At 43.5% G+C, this 7,853-nt stretch overlaps 1 pseudogene; it reads left to right on the top strand.

Annotated features, from left to right (window-relative positions):
- Nucleotides 1–520: 520 nt before the first annotated feature.
- On the top strand, nucleotides 521–1,071 carry LOC149947342 (uncharacterized; annotated as a pseudogene).
- The last annotated feature ends 6,782 nt before the right edge of the window (nucleotides 1,072–7,853 follow it).

The raw sequence follows: 7,853 nt of genomic DNA, 5'->3' as shown, positions 1-7,853 counted from the left end.
ACTGATGCTGTAGAGGACGAAATGCAGTCGTTGTACGAACAAAACAATTTAGAATTGACTGATCTACCACCAAATCGTAAAGCCATAGGATGTCGATGGGTTTTTAAAGCCAAGCGCGATCAGCACGGGGAATTCAGTAAATATAAAGCCTGGCTAGTCGCAAAGGGGTTTTCTCAGAAGTTCGGTGAGGATTTTGACGACACATTTGCGCCGGTTGTCAAATACGACACAGTACGACTTCTTATCACCATCGAAGCTTCTAAGAAACTTACGGTCAAGCACTACGACGTCAAGACGGCATTTCTCCATGGGGACATTCTAGAAGACCTTAATATGTTCCAACCCCCAGGTTTCGTTACGCCCGGGAGGGAAAACAAAGTCTGCAAACTCAAGCGCAGTTTGTATGGATTAAGCCAATCAAATACTTCTAGCTGAAAGATCTTGGGAACGTATCTTATTTCCTTGGCATACAAATCGAGCGGTCAACTGACGGATTCAACAAGGAACGAAAAAAAAATTAATGCTAGAAGACTTCGGCATGCAAGAATCGAAAGCGGACAAGACTCCGATGGATCTTGCTTATCCTAAACTATCTGGGGAAGAAGATCCTCTACCGAACAACAACCAGTACCGCCAAGCCATCGGAATACTTCTTCATATCGCTACCGTCTCTAGACCAGATATTGCCGTCAGCGTCGGATTTCTGTGCCGAAGAGTTTCGGTGCCGGGAGAAAGAGATTGGTAAAGCGCGTAATGCGTTACCTTAAGGGAACTATCGGATTTCGACTCCAATTGTCAGCTACGGAGACACTAGAGCTTATCGGCTACGTTGACGCAGACTGGGCGGGTGACCATCAAGATCGGAAATCTACCAGTGGGTTCTTACTTCGACTTGGACAAGGAACTATTTCCTGGTCGAGTAAAAAACAGTCAACTGTCGCACATTCATCCACAGAAGCCGAATATATCGCGGTGGCCTATGCAGCGCAGGAAGCTGTTTGGCTACGACAACTTTTTGAAGATGTTGGACTTACAACCACTAAGCCAACCCAGCTGTTTGAAGACAACTAGGGATGCATAAAAATGAGCCTTTCTGAGATAACAAGAGCCAGGACGAAACACATCGATGTCCGGTATCATTTTCTACGAGACATGAGAGTGAATGGCGTCATCGAAATCAGCTACTGCCCAACTGAAGAAATGACCGCTGACATACTTACCAAACCACTATCAAGAGAAAAATCTAACTACCTGATGATCAAAGCAGTAATATTCGATATCCGTCGAGAAGGGGTGTTAGATTAGAATGACGTACATCTTCTCGGAACACATTTACTCTACACATCGTAGTTAGTCCTAATATATTGTTTTTTAAACGGCTTAAACTTCGCTATATAAAGCGACGCATTATTTGTATATAATCCTTTTTTCGTTCTCTTAATAAACTCTCGTTTCGTTTGTTTTAAATGAATCGTCTCAATTACTTTAGGCTATGACTCTATCAAGAGGGACACAGGGAGAGTTGACAGGTATAGTAGTACCTAGTAAAGGGCTCAACCCACGTCTCACAAGCTTAGGGAGTGGGTTAGGTACAGTAAACCGTCGTTGCGGGCTTTCATGTATTGTGAAAGTAGGAGACGGAGGCCGTACTGGGCCAGGATCAAGGACAAAAGTATGGGTACCCGGTGCCATCTCTTGAGTCGGAGTGTCAGGGCGAGGACATAAAGCAAAATGATTTGCTACAGAGGCTATCCGCTCTGGGACCCTCGCAATAGTTGTGGTAGCCATCCTGCGGGTGTTGAGCAAGGTCGCTGGACCAGCTTCAGAACCTTCCAAATCACCAGTCTCGGTTGGAAATATACCGAGAGGGAGAGAGCAAGGCTTTTTATCCAAAACTGGCTTGAGATGCAACCCCTTGTGCGGCGAAGTGTTTGGCCTTGAGCCGTATGAATGGTGTAAGATATAGGTTACCGTGGCTGGTAACCAGTTACGAGAGCCCTCTATATAAAGAATTGCTTGTCCTGGTTGGATGGGTGGTAAAGTCTGAGTGATCCCTGCATTATGTCGCATAACCATCGCGCCCTGTTGAGCTTGCAGTATCTTCTGGTCAATTTTTGGGGAGTAGCGAGGACGTAAAGTGTCCGTGTTGGTCATGAAGGATCGGCAGGCGAAGGTAATGAACCCTTAGGCGTTGACCAACTTCCCATCGAAAAATTACATCCTTTTTTAGCAAAGTGTGAAGTGGAGCGGTATTCACGTTTGATCCCGGCATGAAGCGAATAATATAATTAATCATGCCTAAGCCAGAAATTCCAACGGTAGACCGGTTTCGTTCTATTTGGAACTCATCAGTACCGTGCGGGAAATCTGGCTGGCGACTGTTATATTGAAAAGAGAAACTAAGCCTAAACATTAAAAATTTCAAAACGCGTTGCATAGCAACGGAAAGCCGAAAAGGGGGGAATTTCTGGCTATTTTATTTAGTTTTTATGTAGTTTATTACTCGAAGATCTATTTGATCCGAGATTCGCTCGAAGACCTATCGGTACGAGTTATTAGTAAGTTTTTTAATTTCTTCAAATTTGTTTAGGATTTAGATATATTATCCCTTTTACTTTTAATTATGGACTAATCTACTTTTTCGCGTATTTTATCATCCTTCTCACAGTCCATAGGTGATCTCTTCTAACTTAACTTATCGTATATACTATTCTCCACCACACTCCCCCCCCCTTTCGGCTTTCCGTTGCTATGCAACGCGTTTTGAAATTTTTAATGTTTAGGCTTAGTTTCTCTTTTCGATATAACAGTCGCCAGCCAGATTTCCCGCACAGTACTGATGAGTTCCAAATAGAACGAAACCGGTCTACCGTTGGAATTTCTGGCTATTTTATTTAGTTTTTATGTAGTTTATTACTCGAAGATCTATTTGATCCGAGATTCGCTCGAAGACCTATCGGTACGAGTTATTAGTAAGTTTTTTAATTTCTTCAAATTTGTTTAGGATTTAGATATATTATCCCTTTTAATTATGGACTAATCTACTTTTTCGCGTACTACAGGTACATGCCTTCTTTGCGTGCTTTTTGGACCATAACATGAAGAGGTATTTTCACGCGCAAAATAAATTTTAAAAGCCGTCAATTAAACCGAAAAGAGAAACTAAGCCTAAACATTAAAAATTTCAAAACGACTTGCGTAGCAACGGAAAGCCGAATAGGGGGAGAGTGGTGGAGAATTGTAAATACGAAATGTAACGTTAAAAGGAACCACCTATGGACTGTAATGCAAAGGATGGTAAAATAAGCGAATTAGTAGATTAGTCCCTTTTATTTATTTTTAATTTAGTTTTTCACTCGAAGATCTATTTATTCCGAGTTTCGCGTCTTTTGTTTGCTCGAAGACCTATCGGTACGAGCTATGTAAGTTTTTAAAATTTCTTCAAATTTGTTTATGGTTTAGCTTTTTTATCCATTTTTATAATGGACTAATCTACTAATTCGCTAATTTTATCATCCTTTTCATTACAGTCCATAGGTGGTTCCTTTTAACGTTAAATAAGAGAAGCAGGTTTATTGAAAAAATAGTTGAAATTCAGGTTGAGCTTTTCTGGGGCATCTACAAGGTTGGAGTCTTTGCAGATTCTTTAGGGCCTAGGCCTAACTCTTCTAGGCTTGGTATGGGTTTTAATAACGCTGGTGGAATAACCCACTTCGACGACTTGTAACATTTTCGGAAAGTGATCTCTAAACCGAACCGTGTGGGTCATTTTCCCCAACCTTTTCTTTTTTAAACTACTCATTATTTAACTTCATCCGCACAAACCGAGCGAGTTTATGAATTTCATTGGGCGGACTAAAATTCCGACGCAAAAAATTCCTTCTCAATTTAGAGGTTTCCATTGGCTTAAATAAATATGATAGTAGCCAATAGTGTGACTCCCAAAACTACTAGGATGAATAAAAAGGTTAAAATCTAACGTAGTCCGTGGTGAAACAAACCGTTGGTGAAAATTTTTGAACGGAATAAAGGTACAGTGGCATACTTATGAATAATTATGTTACATATGCTTTAAGGGAATAAACGGGGTAACGGAGTCTGACTGTTACCCCATGGCTTCGATCCCAAATATTTTGACGTATCTGGGAAACGCGAAGTATTTCACCACGTTTGACCTTTTGAAAGGCTTTTATCAAGTCAACGTAAGGGAGTTTGACAGACCGAAGACCGCCTTCGTCTGTCATCGGGGGCTTTTTCAATTCAAATCCGAGAATGGTCAGGGAGAAGCGGTGGTGACTTTGGCGGTTTCAGAGGAAAACTCTTCCAAGGAGTGGGGGCTGCCTTTCGACAGGAAAGCCCTCGGGAAAACCATCATAAGTTCGCAAGTTACCAAAAATAAATATTTAGATATTACTACTATTAATATTAATACTATCGCCTCAACCTGGACATGTGTCAGATTTATAGCCCGGTGTACCCGGTAAGATTTAAACCACACCACCGGAGGTCTGTCATCATTATGCCCTACGCCAGCGTCCACAGACCCGGACAGGCGGCAAAACCAGCATGGGTAGCAGAACCCCACTACTGATGGTCGCGCCCTTGACGCAAGCCACTCAACCCAGCAGAAGGTGCAGCAATGGGTCGACCAGCCCCCACTTCGCACACAGCAGTGAGAATAAGAGTGGATGCTCTGGCAACGCCAGCCGGCACCCTACCTACTAAGGTAGAGAGACAAACCCATTGGAAAGAGCTCCTAAAGGGGAACGGTGGGCACACAGCAGCCCGCATAACCCGGCACAGCTGGCACCGGATATCCCGGTGGAACTCCAAAAGGCCGGGAGATGGGTCCGCCGTGCCCTCATACGGAGGCCAGTTTGCCCGGCCCCTCTCCGTTAGCCTGGGCCGAAGCCCAGTTACCAGCCCACAGCGGACCGAAGTCGGAGGTGGAGATAGGACCATTTGGACGGAGCTAACATCTCCCAGTGCGCCACCGCCCGTGCTGGGTTACAAGAGCCGGACCTCGACTCCCCGGTAAAGCCACCAGTTATTGCACACTCCGACCCCTCGTGGGCCTATCGCCTCAACCTGCGACATTTTATTTGAATGGTAAAAAATTCTTGGCTTTGGTGATGCCTTCCCCGTCGCCACTTTTCAGTGTATCGATCAGAGATGGGCAAAAATTGCGAGCGCTCATATTTGAAAATCCTTTGCAGTGAGCTAGCACTGTAGATTAGAAGTCAGCTAATCTTGTTCAGAGTTAGGGCAAAACTGAGGCAGCTCAGTAGGAGCGCCGAGATATTATCTCAGTCGTTGATCGCTCACGGCGCTTTGAGCGAGATCTGCCGATCGACGCGCTAGCATGCTCACTTCTGAGCGCCGCGTCGTCTAGCGGCCAAATAGTTCGTTCAATAAAAAGCGCTGCCGTAAAGTCGAGAGAGATCTACCCGAGCGATTGAATTCACTTTTTAAGGTTGACGGATCTCAATCACGGTGAGCGACCGGATGGTTTTTTCGACCACAACCGCTCACTCGGCGGGAGGTCTACGTGTCCAAATTATTAATTTTTTATCATCATAACTTATTTTTTAATTGTTATAATCAGTGACGGGATGAATATTTTTCTTTAATTTCTCATCGATTTGTGCGTTCTAAAAATTAAATAAAAAGCGGAACAGAGGGTGCCCAATACTAACCACAAAAATTAAAAAATATTATAAAGGAATACGAAAAACAATTCCATATCTATATGGAACTGTTTTATAAAAGATATTGACCGACTTACCCCTTCTAGATTGAATGTTACCGTTGTAAGTTACACGTTCATCAAAATCTGGGGTGCAAACATTTTTCTCTCGATATTAATTAATCCTGGTTTTACACTGGAAAATTATTTGGGTTTTTAGTCATTCCGCCGGATACGTCACATGACCCCTTAAGAAACCAAATTATTGTTAGAATGGTTTTTATTGTTTACGGATCTAATCAGTGGCGTACATAAGGGGTCGGATTGTTGGGGAGTAGTGTATCAAAACTAACGTGAGTGCACACCACCGGAGGTCCTTATCATATTGCCCTACGCCAGAGTCCACAGACCGGACAGGTGACAAATCCAGCATGGGTAGTAGCATGCATGTATTCATTTCAACCATGATTATCGAACTGCATTAAGAAGTCTGGCCTCAGTCGCTAGGATGGGAGGGGCTTAGTTATTATGACGGTGGTCACGCGCCACCGCTCAAAAATTGTAAGAATATTAATAATAATTTAGTGTATTTATGATTATCAAGTAATTTGGATAGAGTACAGTTATTTTTCTAAGAATCACGAGTCATTTCCTTCGCCAGTTAAATCGCGCAATTCCGGAAACGTTTTGTGGATCAACTCAGCGACAAACGCCTGTCTTCTGATTGGCTCAAGTGATTGCGTAAAACGCAGAAAGGCACCGGCCATCCCAGCCCCAGATGGCAGAAATGGTAATGATGTAGTTCGATATGCATGGTTGAAATGAATACATTCATGGTAGTAGTACCCTACTACTGATGGTCGCAACTGTGACGCAAGAAACTCAACCCAGCAGAAGGTGCAGCAATGGGTGGACCAATTCCCACTTCGCTCACAGCAGTGGGAGTAAGAGTGGATGCTGTAGCAAATACAGCCGACACCCTACCTTCGTAGGTAGAGAGCCACACCCTTCAGAAAAGCTCCTAACGGGGAACGATGGGCACAAAGCGGTCCACATAACCCGGCACAGCGGGCATTGAAGATCCCGGTCTGCCCCAAAAAGCCGGGAACAGGACCACTGCGCCTCATACGGAGGCCCGCCGCCCCACAACAGGCTACCCAATCCTCCAAGGCGGCCAGTTTGCACGGAACCTCTCCGTTAGCCTGAGCCGAGACTCAGTTTCCAGCCCATACCTGACCATTTGATCAGAGTTAACATCTCACAGTACGCCTCCGCCCTTATGGGTTACAAGAGCTGGACCCCGACTCCCCAGTAAAGCCACCAGATATCGCACACTCCAACCCTTAAGGGGGAGTAGCTATTTTACCAAGTCTACCCAGATATTTTTCAAGTTACAAACTAGACCTCAGTTTACCGACTATCCAAAACTTTGGGGGGAACCTCGCACATCCGCTAAGGGACGCCTCTGGAAATAACGATTATAATATAATAACTTATTTTAAGGCGTTAAAAATTATTTAAAGCCTTCAATATGTTTTCCCTATTCTAATACGTTAAGTCTAGCAGGCTGCCCACAAAGTGGAAATGTCTGGTTTCAGCGTTTTATATATTAGCCTATATGGAGAAATGGCCCTACAAAAGAAACGGTCACCGTCGAGCTGAGGATGTGGTGGACGACTAACCGCTGGTTGGTCGGAGTACAAACACCTCTTATTTCCTTGGGGAAAAGAGGGATATAAAACATTACGAAGGTACTTTTTGAACTGTATACAAAGTGACGTGTAGGCAGTGTCCACTTAAGTGTCGCGTTTGTACGTGGGCTTGCAAACCAAACGTTCCAATTACAATATCAACTAAATTCTAAGCCAAAGAAATGCGGGGGTAATTCGTTTTCACTGGAACTTTTTGTTTTTTAAATACAATCCCTAAGGTATTTGTTTCTATTGATATAAAATAACTGTTTTTGGGATAATATTAGGCGAAAACTATTCGCTAGTTCTGGAGTAATTTTTAGAAAACAGCGAGCAACTTCAAAATACAGTTTGGCTGTTATTGTATGGAAGAAGTTGGTAGTTTGGGGTAAAAGGTGTACTCTTTTCGTCCCAAAGCGAGCGAATAGTTTTGGCCTAATATGATGTAAAAATTCTGGCATATTCTCATGTTTAAA

The sequence above is a fragment of the Leiobunum rupestre genome, chromosome 4 (genome assembly GCF_980474605.1).
Source record: "Leiobunum rupestre chromosome 4, qqLeiRupe1.1.hap1, whole genome shotgun sequence".
Classification (NCBI taxonomy): Eukaryota; Metazoa; Arthropoda; class Arachnida; order Opiliones; family Sclerosomatidae; genus Leiobunum; species Leiobunum rupestre.
The sequence above is the reverse complement of the archived record's forward strand: the minus strand, read 5'-3'. Positions and strand labels throughout refer to the sequence as shown.